General features: G+C 39.1%; 4 non-coding genes across 4 annotated transcripts; 3 read left to right on the forward strand and 1 right to left on the reverse strand.

Moving 5' to 3' along the window:
- Positions 1-7,200: 7,200 nt before the first annotated feature.
- trnag-ucc (transfer RNA glycine (anticodon UCC)) lies at positions 7,201-7,272 on the reverse strand. Its single transcript has one exon. It is a non-coding gene; the product is annotated as a tRNA-Gly (tRNA).
- A 143-nt stretch (positions 7,273-7,415) lies between these two features.
- trnay-gua (transfer RNA tyrosine (anticodon GUA)) lies at positions 7,416-7,503 on the forward strand. The gene is given in 2 exon segments: positions 7,416-7,452; positions 7,468-7,503. It is a non-coding gene; the product is annotated as a tRNA-Tyr (tRNA).
- A 5,570-nt stretch (positions 7,504-13,073) lies between these two features.
- trnam-cau (transfer RNA methionine (anticodon CAU)) lies at positions 13,074-13,146 on the forward strand. The gene has a single exon. It is a non-coding gene; the product is annotated as a tRNA-Met (tRNA).
- Positions 13,147-13,978: 832 nt separating this feature from the next.
- On the forward strand, positions 13,979-14,050 carry trnaa-ugc (transfer RNA alanine (anticodon UGC)). The gene has a single exon. It is a non-coding gene; the product is annotated as a tRNA-Ala (tRNA).
- The last annotated feature ends 2,230 nt before the right edge of the window (positions 14,051-16,280 follow it).

Raw genomic sequence — 16,280 nt, forward strand, 5'->3', positions numbered from 1 at the left:
TAGTATAGGATGTCGAAATAGTCATAAAAAGTTATAGTATAATATGTCAAAAATTCATATAAGCCATAGTATAGTATGACAAAATATTCATAAAATGTCATAAAAAGTCATAGTATAGTATGTCTAAATATTCATAGAAAGTCATAGTGTAGTATGTCATAAAAAGTCCAAATTTGTAGTTCTTGTTGTAAAACAAGAAGAAGCTAATGTCCTCTGGAGAATGCAGGCATTGATCCCGCTACCTCTCGCATGCTAAGCAAGCCCTCTACCACTTGAGCTAATTCCCCTTCTCGAAAAAAGTCATGGTATAGTATGTTGAAAATTCTTGAAAAGTCATGGTATATCATGTCAAAAAAATTCTTAGTATGGTATGTCATAAAATTCATAAAAGTCATAGTATAGTATGACAAAAATTCATGAAATGTCATAAAAAGTCATAGTATAATATGTCAAAAAAATCAGAAAAGTCATAGTATACTTTGTCAAAAATTCATAAAAAGTCATACTATGTCAAAGAATTCTTAAAAAGTCTTAAAAAGTCATAGTATGTTGAAATATTCATAAAGTCATTGTTTAGTATGTCGAAAAAAACATGAAATGTCATACTGTAGTATGTCAAAATATTTTTTTTAAATGTATAGTATAGTTGTCAAAAAATTCATAGAAAGTCATAAAAAGTCATTGTATAGTATGTCAAAATATTCCTAAAAAGTCGTAGTGTAGTATGTCGTAAAGTGTAGTATGTCGTAAAGTCCAAATTTGTAGTTGTTGTTGTAAAACAAGCAGAATCTAAAGTCCTCTGGAGAATGCGGGCGTTGATCCCGCTACCTCTCGCATGCTAAGCAAGCGCTCTACCATTTGAGCTAATTCCCCTTTTCAAAAAAAGCCATAGTATGTCAAAAATTCATAAAAAGTCATAAAAAGTTATAGTATAGTATGTCGAAAATTCGTAAAAAGTCATAGTAAGGAAAATTGCGAGTTGAATGAGGGAAATAAGACGGTTGAGACTGGTCCAGAGGCAATACTGGCTGCAATTGCAAACTTGAAATCAGATTTCTCCTCCAAACTGGATGGCATTCTATCAGCAATAGACAATGTTAAAAAAGATGTTAACGAATGCGCCGAGCGGGTTGGTGAGGCGGAAGTGCGGATATCTGCGGCAGAGGACAACGTCACCGGTCTACAAGCTAAGGTCCAGGTCCTCGAAAATAAAAATAAAGAACTCGAAGGAAAAGTGTTGGACTTGGAGACCAGATCGCGACGATCTAACCTGAGACTGGTTAACCTTCCTGAGGGCGCGGAGGGAGAGGACGCCTGCGCCTTTCTGGAAAACTGGCTACCGGAGGCTCTGAACCTGGCACCGCTACGCACCACTCTGACACTGGAAAGAGCGCACCGGCTTGGCCAGAAAACCACATCTAACACCGCTGCACCAAGGACTCTTATTATGAAGTTCTTAAACTACAGGGATAAAGCAACTGTGATAAGAGCTGCCAGGACGAAGGGACAGATCCTATTCAAGAACCATCCGGTGAGATTTTATGAGGACCTCGCAGCTGGTGTGCATAAAAAACAGAAAGAGTTTGACGGTGTGAGACAACAACTCCGTGCCATGGGGATACGATACGGCATGATTCCTCCCGCTGGACTACTGGTGACACACAACGGTCAGTCTCGGATCTTTAACCAACCAGCTGAAGCAGAGAACTTTGTAAGGACTCTGAAATCAGAAAGTGGACCTGGGTGAGACAATGACATCAATACATCGCAAAGTATTAAAGGGATGGACAATTACAATACCTAAAGTTAAGTAAAATAAGTAAGACTTAAAAATTTGTTTATTATATTCCCTGTTTGCTATCCCAGAAGCTCATAGACAATAGGCAATAGTAACGAGTTTCTTATTGTAGTGGGGTGGGGTAAGAGGGAAATATTCAGGCACAGTCGGCTGTTCCTCACTTTCGTGTGGACCAGCCTTCAGCTGTTAGATGGGTACCAGAGTACTAAAAGGGGGGGAGGAGGGTGGGCAACAGAGTTCGAAGGGATTTACTGTTCAGTGTTCATCATTACCATGGGTATAGTTTTTAACATTCAAATGTTCTTGGTTTCTTTGTTTTTAAACAATTTGAAAATAATAGGAAGCCCATTAAGTGTTATACAGTATGTCTGGTGGATTAAGAATTAAAGTGTCTTCTTGGAACTGCAGAGGATTACAGAAACTAAAAAAAGTTAAGCAGATAATGACTAGGGTGAAATCTATGCACTCTGATATCGTGTTATTTCAGGAAACTCACCTGTTGTCTGGACAGGAGGGAAGGATTGGCAGGAGGTGGCAGGGCAGCATATATTCAGCACCTTTTACTTCCCAAGCAAGAGGGGTTATGATTCTGATTCATAAATCCGTACCATTCCGTGTGACAAGGGTTATTAGAGACAAGGCTGGGAGGTACATTATTCTGCAGGGCACAATTATTTCAGAAAAAATAAATCTGATAAATATTTATGCCCCAAATGTTGACGACCCAGAGTTTTTTCAAAATCTCTTTCTTACAATTTCATCTTTGTCTGGCAGCTATATTATAGCAGGAGATTTTAACTGCACAATGAACCCAGAACTGGACAGAAGTTCAGGTACTGACAACTCTCACTCTAAAAGTAGACAAACAATTCAATACTTTATGAAGGAACTTAATTTGATGGATATTTGGAGAGACATGAATCCAAAGAGCTCACAATACTCTTGTTATTCAAATACACATAAGTCATATTCACGTATCGATTACTTTTTACTTTCTGCCTCTTTGAGACATAAAATAAGAGACTGTCAATACGATAGCATCTTAATTTCCGACCATGCACCAAATCATCTTCTTTATGAGGATTTAAGACTAAGGAGAGACCCGCCTAGGTGGAGATTTAAACAGAAATGGCTCTTGGACCCAGAATTTATATTTTTTGTAGATAATCAAATTAGCATCTATTTTGAAATCAATAGAGATGAAACACCACCCTCTTCAAGGTGGGAAGCCTTCAAGGCCTATATAAGGGGTCAAATAATTAGCTTTACGAGCCATAAGGCAAAACAAACTTATCAAAAAACAAAAGAGTTGGCAGCAGAGATTGAGCGGCTTGAGAGAGATTATTATCAAACACTATGTCCAAACACCCATAAAAACTTCTGATACTAAGAACACAGTATAACGAACTTTCTGCCTCAAAGCCGCCTCACAACTTTTGCGTCTTAAGCAGTCGTTCTATGATCAAGGGGAAAAACCTGGAAAATTATTAGCCTGGCGACTCCGACAATTACAAACTGAGAAAAATATTACCTCAGTTGAAAATAATCAGGGAGAGATTATTACCGATCCGTTAGAAATCAATGAAGTGTTTAAGGTCTTTTTTGAAAAACTATACAGCTCAGACATGACGCATAAGGAACAAGAGCAAATGTTTTCTTAGAATCTCTCCAAATGACCAATATCTCAGAATTAATGAGTACAGATCTCAGTGCAGCTATAACTAAAGAGGAAATATCTATAGCAATAGATCACTTGAGAACAGATAAAGCCCCAGGCCCAGATGGGCTGCCAACAGAATTTTATAAGAAATTCAAAGCTAAACTGCTAGCCCCCCTTTTTGACATGTATTTAGACTCATTTGAAAAGGGAATTCTCCCTGCCTCATTAAGAGGAGCCCTGATTACTTTATTACCTAAACCTGGCAAACCTTGCAACAAATGTGAAAATCTAAGACCGATAAGTCTTCTTAATGTCGATTTAAAGATTCTTTGTAAAGTCCTGGCTCGTAGACTGGAGAGAATATTGCCTGAAATAATTAGTTGTGACCAAAATGGGTTTATTGTAGGAAGACAGGGATTTCACAATGTGAGACGAGTGTTAGATATCATTTATAATATGGAAGAAAAAGCAGACACTGCTTTGCTATCATTGGATGCCGAAAAGGCCTTTGATAGAGTCGAGTGGCCCTATTTATTCGAGATACTGAAAAGATTTGGCTGCGGGGACAACTTCTGTCGATGGGTTAAACTTTTATACAATGAGCCTTATGCTGAAATAGTAACAAACGGAGTTATATCTAAATCATTTAAAATTAAAAGGGGTTGTCGGCAGGGGTGCCCCTTGTCCCCTTTATTATTTATTCTAGCAATAGAACCGTTTGCCATTGCGGTGCGGTCCCATAAAAACATAACCGGTTTGACAATAGGCCAACAGGAACATAGAATTGCTTTATTTGCTGATGATGTCATCCTTTTTTTAGAAAAACTGAAAGACTCTATTCCAGCCTTGTTAGATCTAATAAATACATTTGGAAAAATATCAGGATATAAAGTAAATAAAGATAAGTCTTCATTAATGTTACTTAATACAGAAGAAAGAAACAGTGTTGGGAATCCTTTCCAATTCAAAAAGGTAGACTGTTTCACATATTTGGGGATTAGGATAGTACCACATATAAATGACATTGTTGCAGTTAACTATAACCCAATGGTAGACTCAATTGCTGCCTCTGTAGATAGATGGAATCACCTACCTTTGTCACTTATAGCACGAATCAATGTCCTTAAATCCAACATAATGCCCAAACTTCTGTATTTGTTTCAGAACATCCCATTGCCACCTCCTGCCAATTTATTTTCGGCCCTAAAAAATATTTTCATACGCTTTCTGTGGAATAACAGACGACCAAGGCTTCGTTTAACACTTTTGTATCTACCGTATGAGAGAGGAGGCCTCAGGTGCCCCAACCCACTTTGGTACTACTGGGCAGCGCAATTGAGGACTATGATGTACATTTTTCAGATAAATGTCTCTTGCCATGGGTGATTATTGAAAATTGTTCTGTTCCTCTCCCTCTACCCCAGTACATTTTCTCAGCAAACATCAAAATGCTGAACAAAAACCCTATAGTCAGAAATATGATCTTGGTTTGGTATCAGGTCAAGAAGTATTTAGGTGATTCCTCCTGCCTATCACGCTTCAGTCCAATATGGGGTAATCAATCCAAGTCAGCGAGGGAGGAATTCCAATTCAAATTGTTTAGGTGATTCCTTTTCCAGAGTCCTATTCTGACGCTTCAGTCCAGGTGGCTAAGTCAAAGGATCCCTCCAAAGACAATTTGCAGATCCTCTTGTAGGACGGCTGATGTGGCAGTTTGAAGAGTAACAAGTACAACAGGCTGAGGTTTTTTGGTGGAATCGGAGGACGGGGTTTTGATGTCATTTGAAGAGTTAAAGGCTAGGTACGATATCCCAAGCAAACATTATTTAAATATCTGCAAGTCAGAAATTTTATTAGATCATCTCAAATCGATGTGAGTCCATCCCTCTGATGTCCACCTTGGAAATTGAAATGAAGAATGATTGCTTTAGAAAAGGAATTATTTCTAAACTATATAGCATGTTAGTGGAGGGATCCTCTGAGTCATCTCTATGGAAGCTCAATGCCTGGAGGGAGGATCTACAGGAGAACTTGCTTTTGGAAGACTGGGAGAAGGCGTGTGCTGAAGCACAAACACAAACTATCAATACACGCCTCAAAGTACTGCAATATCATTGGCTAATGAGAACTTATGTGACGCCAGAAAAGCTTAATAAATACAATGGTGCCATCCCAGACTTGTGTATTAGATGTGGAGAAGAAAAAGGAACATTCTTCCATTGCATCTGGAAATGCAAGAAAGTTTTACAATTCTGGAGGGAGATAAAACAAGCTCTAGAGACGATACTAGGTATAAAGTTAGTTCTTGACCCCAAGTTGTTCATCCTAGGTTTATATCCTGACGAACATCATATGTCCCGAAAAATTATTACTGCCTTGGATTTATGTTTCCTACTTGCAAAAAGGGTCATAGCGCTCTCATGGAAGAGTACCAGTAAACCAAAATTCATTAAATGGATCACTGAAATATCCACAACCTTACCAATGGAAAAGATCTCTTTCATTATAAAAGGGAAACTATCGCTATTTCAAAATATTTGGGGTCCTTTTATGGAATATATAAAAAACATAGATATGAGGGTGGCGGGTGAGTTATAGTAGCGGTTGGTCTTCTGCAGTGTCCTAAAATAATCTTTTTATATTGTATAATTGACTACTTTACTTTGAATTGTACATTTGAGTTTGTGTTCTCTGAACCACGTACAATACTAAAATAATTTGGGCTAACTCCTGGAAAATAGAGAAACCGTTATTGTTGTATTTGTTGTTTTTTCTCAGGGTGGTTGGGGTGAGGGATGTTGTTTCCTTTTCTCATATATTTTATATGTAATAAGTGCTGCTCTAAAATATTCTATAAAAACCTGGCATGCAAGGAAAGGAGCTGAATATTGAACATTAACCTAACTACCCTGGACTTTCCTCTGATGTGGGAGCACACTTGTGCCTTGTGTATTGTTGGAAACACTGTTGAAAAACCAATAAAGATAATGTTGGAAAAAAAAAAAAAGTCATAGTATAGTATGTCAAAAATTCATAAAAAATCATAAAAATTCATAGTATAGTATGTCAAAAAAATTCATAGCATAGTATGTTGAAAAAATTCATAGTATAGGATGTCGAAATATTCATAAAAAGTTATAGTATATGTCAAAAATTCATATAAGCCATAGTATAGTATGACAAAATATTCATAAAATGTCATAAAAAGTCATAGTATAGTATGTCTAAATATTCATAAAAAGTCGTAGTGTAGTATGTCATAAAAAGTCCAGATTTATAGTTTGTTGTAAAACAAGAAGAATCTAAAGTCCTCTGGAGAATGCGGGCGTTGATCCCGCTACCTCTCGCATGCTAAGCAAGCGCTCTACCATTTGAGCTAATTCCCCTTTTTCAAAAATGTCGTAGTATGTTGAAAAAAGTCATAGTATAGTATGTAAACAAATTCATAAAAGTTTTAGTATAGTATGACAAAAATCATGACAGTCATAGTTTAGTATGACAAATACCTTGCTGGGATTGTTCCTTTTTAACCTGAGGTTCAACAATTGGTGAAAACTTCCTTTCCAGCACTTTGGAGAAGAAAATCCACAAGTAATTGTGATCTCCATATTGATCAAAGTATTTGTCATTATCATTTTGGCCATAACCATGCTACTAAAAGAGATTTTATCAAACCAGGTTGGGCAAGTAACCTTTCAGCTGACTTCTTGTAAAAAAAGTAACTCAACTCAAATAAAGCTACTGCGATGGCTGGGAATCGAACCCAGGTCAACTGCTTGGAAGGCAGCTATGCTCACCACTATACCACCATCACTTGGCAATACAATGTTTACTTCAAATCTTGTAATACATCTGGGCATTGAGACTGAAAACGCTCTCTATCACTGAAAGTCCCTCCAGGGGGTACTGTGTTATCACATTCAAAAGAATAGGAAGTGTGTGTATATGTACTAGCTCCCTTCGATAGCTCAGTTGGTAGAGCGGAGGACTGTAGAGGCATGTAGCTGAAATCCTTAGGTCGCTGGTTCAAATCCGGCTCGAAGGAGAAGGTTTTCTCCAGAGTTTCCCTTTAGGGATCAATCAAGAATTTCTGATTCTGATGTAGAGCTGGACGGACGACCCAAAAGCATAATACTTCTTGCCGAGACATAACATGAAACAAAAAAAAGAGGTGGGCTAGATATGAGCGCAGAAATCCTCTTACGACAGGATTTACGTGATATTCATGAAACGTTCGTATCACGCCAATCAGAGCGTAAGAATGATCGTACATTGATAAATGCAGCGGCTGGAAAGCTAAGAAGTGATAGTAGTATTTTGATGAATTTGCGTATGACACTCTCTTTTCCATCACATTCAATAAATAAACAAGATTATTCAATCCATGCCTCCCCTTCTATGCAAAGTAGTCTCATCCAGGACCTATCACACCATAAGCGAGAATCATAAACCTAGACCAATGATCAAGGAGAGTCATGTCCTGCTTGTTTGTTCCTTATATTTTTTCTCAGTTGTTTTGTAGCATGTAGTTGAAGCAGGATATGAAAAATTGCCAACATGCTGTACTACAATTGTGCTGGCTCCTAATCTGGGTTAATTTAACATAAACTGGATTTTAAAGTACAGATTATGGTTGGAACAGTGCCCTGCTTCAGGGCTCGTCCGGGAGTTGAACCCGCGACCTCTCGCACTCAAAGTGAGAATCATACCCCTAGACCAACGAGACACATAAAATTATTCTATCAGCAATTTTCCATCAAGTAAATGTGACCAGTCAGTGACTCAAAAGGCAATTGTTAAGTAGTTTGTTTGGCATGTGGTGTTTTTATGGCTCCACTGCCAGATTGAGCTGTCTGATTATATTGGACGAAAGACTACTTAGAAGCAAAACATTTTACCAACATTTGAACTTGAATTTTTCGGTCAGAAGTGACAGCAGAAAAGCCTAGTTTCCACCATCTATTGGACGACAGACTACTTTTGCCATAATTGGAAATTGAATATTGGTAAAAAGGAAATGCAGCTTGAAAAAGGAAATGCAGCTTGGATTTGTCACTGACTTGAAAGACTATGGTCAGGTAGATTGGCATGGGGTCTTTTCATGGCTCCACGGCCCGATTCAGCTTTCCAATATCATTTGACAACAGGAAACATTTGATACAATTTTTTTTACCAAAACACACACTTGATTTTGTCAGTAAAAAGTGATAGTAAAATCGTGATGAATTTGCGGGGGCAATGACACTCTTTTCCATCACACTCAATAAATAAACCAGATTATTCAATCCATGCTTCCACTTCTATGCAAAGTGGTCTCATCCAGGACCTATCGCACCTAAGGGAGAATCATACCCATAGACCAAGGGTCGGCAACCCGCGGCTCAGGAACCGCATGCGGCTCTTTGATGCTCCTCCTCAGCTTTTGAAAATAATTAATGAGTATTTAATTAAAATGTATTTTATTTTAGTTTGTTCATGTTCAAAATGTAATTCTAGGAAGATTATGGCGATCTTGTAACTTCTAAAATATTTAAATATTTAAATATTATTATTTGTTGTTGTTGTTGTCGCTCTTAATACACGTCACAATGTGCGACACCCGCCAGTGAGTGTTTTTTTTTTTAAACTTTTTGACCCCAGGTAGGCCAACTATGGAGAATTCAAAGAAAAGAAAAGTATGTGATGAAAACAGGACGTTCAATGCTACGTGGGCAGATTCATTTGCTTTCACTGCTGACGAGACTGGTTTACCAGTGTGCCTAAAATGTAATGACAAACTAGCTAACAACAAAAAGTCAAATGTCACAAGACATTTCCAGAATAAACACGCAGCCTTTGCTCAGAAATATCCGGTTGGAGATGAGAGAAAAAAAGCTGTTTTGGAACTGACACAGAGGACTGATCAGAGCAAAAATCACTTCAAGAAGTGGATGAAGTTCAAGTACATATGCTAGTTTTGTTGCCGCTCAGGAACTAGTGAGGCACGGGAAGCCGTTTACAGATGGAGAATATAGAAAAAGAATCTTTCATTAAGATTTCAGAATGTACTGTTCAAGGACTTTAAAAACAAGAGTGAAATTGTGCAGAAAATCAGGGATATGTCCCTCTCTGCAAAGACTGTCAAAGACAGAACCATAAAAATGGCAGAAGACATCACCAGACAGCAAATTAAAGACATCAATTCAGCTGTGGCCTACTCAATTTCAATTCAATTTCAATTCAATCAATTGCTTGTGATGAATCTAAAGACGAAGGTGATATAGCGCGCTGTTCTGCCGGTATGTAAACTTGATACCACTAAAAGGCCAAACACGGGGGGGAGGACGTTTGTGAGGCTGTCTTGAATTGTTTAAGATCAAAAGGAATCAATACCACCTACCTGGTGTCAGTGGTACAGACGGAGCACAGAGTATGACTGGAGCGCATGACGGCTTTGTGGCTTTCCTGCAGAGGTTCTCTTGGACCAGAAGCAATTTCTTCCGGAATGCACAGAAGTCATGATGTTGTCATTCAGATTGTGAGCAAAATAATGGCGAAAGGTGTAAATCCCCGTCAGTTCCGTTCGTTACTGGACGAGCTGGAAAGCACGTATTCTGATCTCCTGCTGCACAACAAAGTCCGGTGGCTGCCCACAGGCGAGGCGCTGAAACGCTTTGTGGCATGTCTGGAGGAAGTGAAAACCTTCCTGGGCAGCAAAGGGCTCACATTTCCTGAGCTAGAACAGCCAGTGTGGCTCGAAAAGCTACACTTCTTGGTAGACATGACATCGCACCTGAACACAGCTCTTCAGGGTAAAGGACGCACAGCCCGGCACATGTTGGAGGAGGTTTTGGCATTCGAGCGCAAGTTGACGGTGCTTGCCAGAGATATACAGAAAGGCACACTGTCACACTTCCCCAGTTTGAGAGAGTTCAGAGAAGCTCACATGATCAATTTAGAATTTTTACATTCTGCAGTCATCGCAATGCAAACATCGTTCGGGAAACGATTCAGTGAGTTCAGAGAGGAAAAACCCACATTATCCTTCCCTGTCACTCCCCTAAGCCTCGATCCATCCCTGTTGAATATGACAGCATTTCCAGGGGTGAGTCCACCTGATCTTGAGATGGAACTGGCAGACATAGCCGACAAGAAATGTGGGTGTCTAAGTTCAAGCGCTTGACAGCGGACCTTGAAGATGTTTCACGTCAGAAGGCTGTTCTTGCTCAGAATCACAAATGGCGTGATATTGAAAACCTCCCCAAACCAGACCAACTTGTGTTTGAAACCTGGAATGCAATCCCCGACATTTATGTCAACATGAAAAAGTATGCACTTGGAGTCCTGTCGATCTTTGGATCCACATATGTATGCGAGCAGGTGTTCTCCAACATGAACTTTATTAAAAACAAACCCGCCCACGCCTCACAGATGACAGCTTAGAGTCCTGTGTGAAGATGAAGGTGACCGCGTACAGCCCCGATGTGCAGACGCTGTGCGCTGAGGTTCAGGAGCAGAAATCACATTGACCAAGTATGATCAGTATTTTAATTGCCTATTATTTTGCAAATATTCACATTTTTTCATTGTCAGTGAAATAGACATTTTATTATTCAGGTGACGGCTGACTGCACGGCGCCGGTAAAAGGATGACGGCACGCAGAGAGAGGACGGCATTTTTGTTTACTGCCAGTGGATAATTTAAGTTCGGTGTTTTGTTTCATTACTACAAGGACTCAAACAGACATTGAGTGTTTTATTTAACGTTCAACACAACGTCTTTTTTTTGGAGTTAAAAATGTTTTGTTGTATGCAGAAATTCATTTTCCCTGCAGTTGTTCATTGATTTCATAATTGTAACACAGTATAGTTTGTTTATACATAGCACAAAGGCAAAAAAAAGTTATATACAGTGTTATTTAATTTAAAATTTCAAAAGGGTTTTGTGGCTCCCAGTGCTTTCTTTTCTGTGTGAAACGGTCCAAATGGCTCTTTGAGTGGTAAAGGTTGCTGACCCCTGCCCTAGACCAACGAGCCACGTAAAACCACTTTCAGCAATTAGCAATTACCAATTTTCCATCAAGTACGTGTGATCAGTCAGTGACTAGAAAGGCAAATGTTAAGTAGTTTGGTGTGTTTTTATGGCTCCACTGCCAGATTGAGCTTTCTGATTACATTGGACGAAAGACTACTTTGAAGCAAAACATTTTACCAACATTGGAACTTGAATTTTGGGAAAAAGGAAATGCAGCTTGGATTTGTCACTGACTTGAAAGACTATGGTCAGGTAGATTGTCATGGGGTCTTTTCACGGTCCACTGAATGAGTCAGTTTCCTGATCTCATTTGATACAAAATATTTTTACCAAAACACAGACTTGATTTTGTCAGTAAAAAGTGATAGTAAAATCGTGATGAATTTGCCACGCCGATGACACTCTTTTCCATCACACTCAATAAATAAACAGATTATTTAATTCATGCAAAGTGGTCTCATTAGCGACCTATTGGACCCAACGCGAGAATCATAACCACAGACCAACGAGCCATGAAACACAGAGTTCTAGCAATTTTCCATCAAGGAAATTCAGCTACAATCTGTCAGGGTCTTAAGTATTTGCCTGTATAACATCCAGGGACCTGCATCAGCAGAGGATGGTTTTGATCCATCAACCTCTGGTTACGACCCAAGCACGCTTCCGCTGCGCCACTCTGCTCTGCTGTCTATATCAGGGGAAGGAAAATTCTGGGATTTACATTTTGAGGGACAGTGGCAACCAAGGTTCCACCAGCTTTTGGGTTGCAAAGTTAAACATTTGGTAGACCTTGCAACTATCATTTATGTGAGCTTCCTGCTTACCTCGAAGAATCTTGAAGCAGTCTACTGAAGCAATAATGAGCCAATACCTTGTTAAAAAATGTTATCAACACCCTTCACTCTTTGCAATTTTTCTCTGACATTGTTTATTTTAGAAAATTGTAACCAGCATTAAATGAGTAGTTTTAGGTCTGTGTGAATGTGGGCGAGTATTTTCTCGGCTGAACTTGTGAACATTCTTTGGCATATCCCAGTCTGATCAAGTCCAGGTGCTGGAAAATCTGTGATTCACGTTTTGAGGGAATGGATCTGCATGTGCTTTCTTACCAGAAAGTTTCTGGAGGTCCAAATGGCATCTTTGATGGCGGCCAGGGTGAGCCACTGATTTGCAAAGTTACATGCTGGTATCTGTTTCTTTGGCCTGACGGATGGACAGACGACCCAAAAGCATAATACTTCTTGCCAAGACATAACAAGAAACAAAAAAGAGGCGGGGGAGATAGAGTTAAGCCCTGAAAGAATAGAGAACTACAGACAAAAGTTATGAAATAGTACCAAGTGTGACCAGAAGAGTTGGAAAAAAAACTAGAACGTCCACAAGTACAAACCTTTCTTCAAGAACTCTTTATTGTGTCACATTGGCCCTCATTTATGAAACGTGCATACGACCTAAAACCGGCGTAGGGACGGGCGTACGCCGATTCCTACGCAAAGTTTGGCAAAGTATGTGGAGTACATAAGTCTCACATACATTGTTTTTTTATTAAGATTGAAGACCAAATTTTACGAAATTTTCCCAACCATCGAGAGTGCTTTCGTGCCTCGTTGGCGCAGTAGGCAGCGCGTCAGTCTCATAATCTGAAGGTCGTGAGTTCAACCCTCACACGGGGCAGGTGTTTTAAAAACAAAAAAACAAAAAAACCCAACTGATACTGGAAATACAGCGACTTTCAGGTGGTTGAATACTGGCACACAAGCACATGAAGGAAGTTGTGATTCTGTGGTTATTTCTGAGATTGAGACAAGGAAAGGCCTTCTTTAAGAGGGTGGGGGGGGCGTCTGCCTCAACTGGTTGGGGGTGAAGACAGACAGACAGAGAGAGAAGAGACATGGAGATTGTAGCAGAGGGTGTTGAGCAGGGACTGGAGGCAGGTGACTCCAACCACCGATCTAAACTCCTTAACAGTAGGAGTAGGGCAGGTCACCACTACATCGTAGTGATTTGTGATTATGCAACACGTTACCCAGAGGCTTACTCCCTCAGAAACACCAAGGCTAGACAAGTGGCCATAGTTTACTTCAACATTTTTCCCAGGTAGGGGTCCCCACAGAAATCTTAACCGATCAGAAAACTAACTCAACATGAAGGAGGTAGACTCCCTGTTAGGGATCCGGGGCATTGCAATAAAAAACACCCTACATAGTTTGTGGCTACCAAGTTATCTCATAGTACTGGAAGCCACCGTCTCCACCAATGCATTTCTCAATGCCCAGATGTGGTGTTACAAGATTTTGCAGTGAGTGTTGTATTGTCCAGCAGAAGGGCAACAGATGTGTTACTTTTCGACTAGATTTACACCATAGCAGTGCAAGCATTTTGCCAAGCTCACTTTCCAGCCACCGCCATGTTTTGAACCATATACAACATAAATATTACATATTTCACCCAGGTGTCTTCTCTTATTCAATGATCTCAAAAAGTAAAAAAAAGCTAAAAACATTCAGGGGATGTAGCTCAGTGGTAGAGCGCATGCTTTGCATGTATGAGGCCCTGGGTTCAATCCCCGGCATCTCCAACAAGTCTCCAGTCTGTCAAAGAGCTGCAAAAAGCTCTTATTCTGAAAGAGAAAAGTATTAAAAGGCATCTCCTTGTGTTCATGGTAATAATGCAAAAATCAGTCTCAATGACCAAGATTTGCATTGAGCAGTGCATTGTCCAGGATGGTATAGTGGTGAGCATAGCTGCCTTCAAGTAGTTACCTGGGTTTGATTCCCAGCCATCGCATTAGTTTTCATTGTGTGGTTACTTGCTTTATTTGTCATGAAGTAACCAGAAAGGTTACTTGCCCCTCTGATTTGATAAAATATTAGATCTCTTTTATGGTACAAATAAGGGACTTTATCAATCAATCAAGCTGCCTCCACGAGGATCCACAGACACAGGGAGCGCACTACGATTTGCACTTTGCCCGTGTCTGGTAACTACTACTAACCAATTGAAAAGTTTATCAACAGAGCAGAAAGCAGCAGAAAGGCAACAGGTGTGTTACTTTTCAACTATGATTTATATCGTAGCAGTGCAAAGTATTTGCCCAGGTTTGATTTCCAGCCACTGCCGTTGCATTTACAGGTTTTGAAGCCAATACAACATTAACATTACATGTTTACCCAGGTTTCTTCTTTTATTCCGTAATATTTCAATTTCTTCATGGTGAGTCATCCCAAAGGATTAATAAAGATAAGTCTTAGTCTATCTTGGAAAAAGTAAAAAAAATCTGAAAATCTTCAGGGGATGTTGTTCAGTGTAGTAGAGTGCATTTGACACAAACTAAACGGTGTTGTCCTTGATACCTCAGACTATCAGATAGCACTACAAGCACTTAAATGTAGCATATTTATTGTATTACGCTCCAGTTTTTATAGGTGTTACAGCAAGTATGAGCACTGTAGTTTGCATATTCATGGATGAAATATAATTGACATGCATTAAGTTTATTTTTCAGCAGGTGGAGACATTTCACTTCAGACAGATGCAGCAACAGATGCTTTGTAAACATGAACACACAGGAAAATAGAAGTAATGCTGACACAATTAGCAGAGGATGGTTTCGATCCATCAACCTCAGGTTTATGGGCCCAGCACGCTTCGCTGCGCCAAAGCTGGGGAAACAATAGTCTGTAAGGGGGGGGGAAGAAGAGGAAAAAGGGGAAGAGGGAGGGGGGAAGGAAGAAGGAAAAAAGGAGGGAAAGGAAGAGGAAAAAAAGGAGGAAAAAAGAAGAAATGAGAGAAAAGATGAGAAAGATGCTAAATTACACACATAGTGTAAGAGTTTTATAGTTTCTATTAAGTCAGATTAATTTAATTGCTGAAAAATTGAATGTTTCTGGGCAAAAATAAGGGAAGTTTAAACGTAGATTCAGAGGTCACAGGTTCAATCCCCACCTAGGTGCCAGAAGATCCAAATTACACTGTCCACAACTTTAATGTTTACTAAACAAAGTTTGGAGGAATAGATATTTAGGAAGGTGGGAAACAAATTTAAAAAATAATTTATAACGTTTAGATTGACTTTTGAACAATATATCTTGTTTTTAGTACTGCATACATTTAGTAATCGTGCTATTTGGTCAATATTAAAAGTTAGTCTTATAATTAAGTATTGTTTAGTAATAAAAACTTTTCTTTTTCTTTTAAACAAATGTATTACAGGTAAAACCAAGCATTTGTAGTTCTCTTTTCTCTAAAGCTAGTATGTCTTACAGTAATCATTGCAGAAGTAGGGTGTATAAAGGCAAGTCATATGCTCAGCAGTGTGTACACTATAATTTAGAATAATATTGAAATGAAGCCAATTAATATAATACATGCCAACTTTATTACATTATTGATCTTAACAAAACAATATGTCTTCAGGTAACGATAATATTGTTTAGCACAAGAAAGAAATGACTGACTATACAAAGGTTTTTACGCCAGGGAGGAAAATGAGAGAATCAACAACTACTATTCTGTACAAAGAGTAAAACACACATAACATATAACCACAATACATCATAGTATTGTATGCATAGTAAAATCTAACTATTACATTTGTATTTACATTATTCATTTACATATTTGATTTTTTAATCTGATCTACCACAACTCTTTTCGACAGTGTTTCCTGTATTGGGCAGTAGTAGATTGTGCCTTGATATTGGCTGTGCCCCAGCAGTTTCTGCGGTCCTGAATTGTCCACACTTCCTGAAAGTGTTGTACTCCACCTTCCTCTTATTATTACCAGAATAAGATACCGGATTTTGCGG

This window comes from Etheostoma spectabile, unplaced genomic scaffold, assembly GCF_008692095.1.
Source record: "Etheostoma spectabile isolate EspeVRDwgs_2016 unplaced genomic scaffold, UIUC_Espe_1.0 scaffold00018509, whole genome shotgun sequence".
NCBI classification, from domain to species: domain Eukaryota; kingdom Metazoa; phylum Chordata; class Actinopteri; order Perciformes; family Percidae; genus Etheostoma; species Etheostoma spectabile.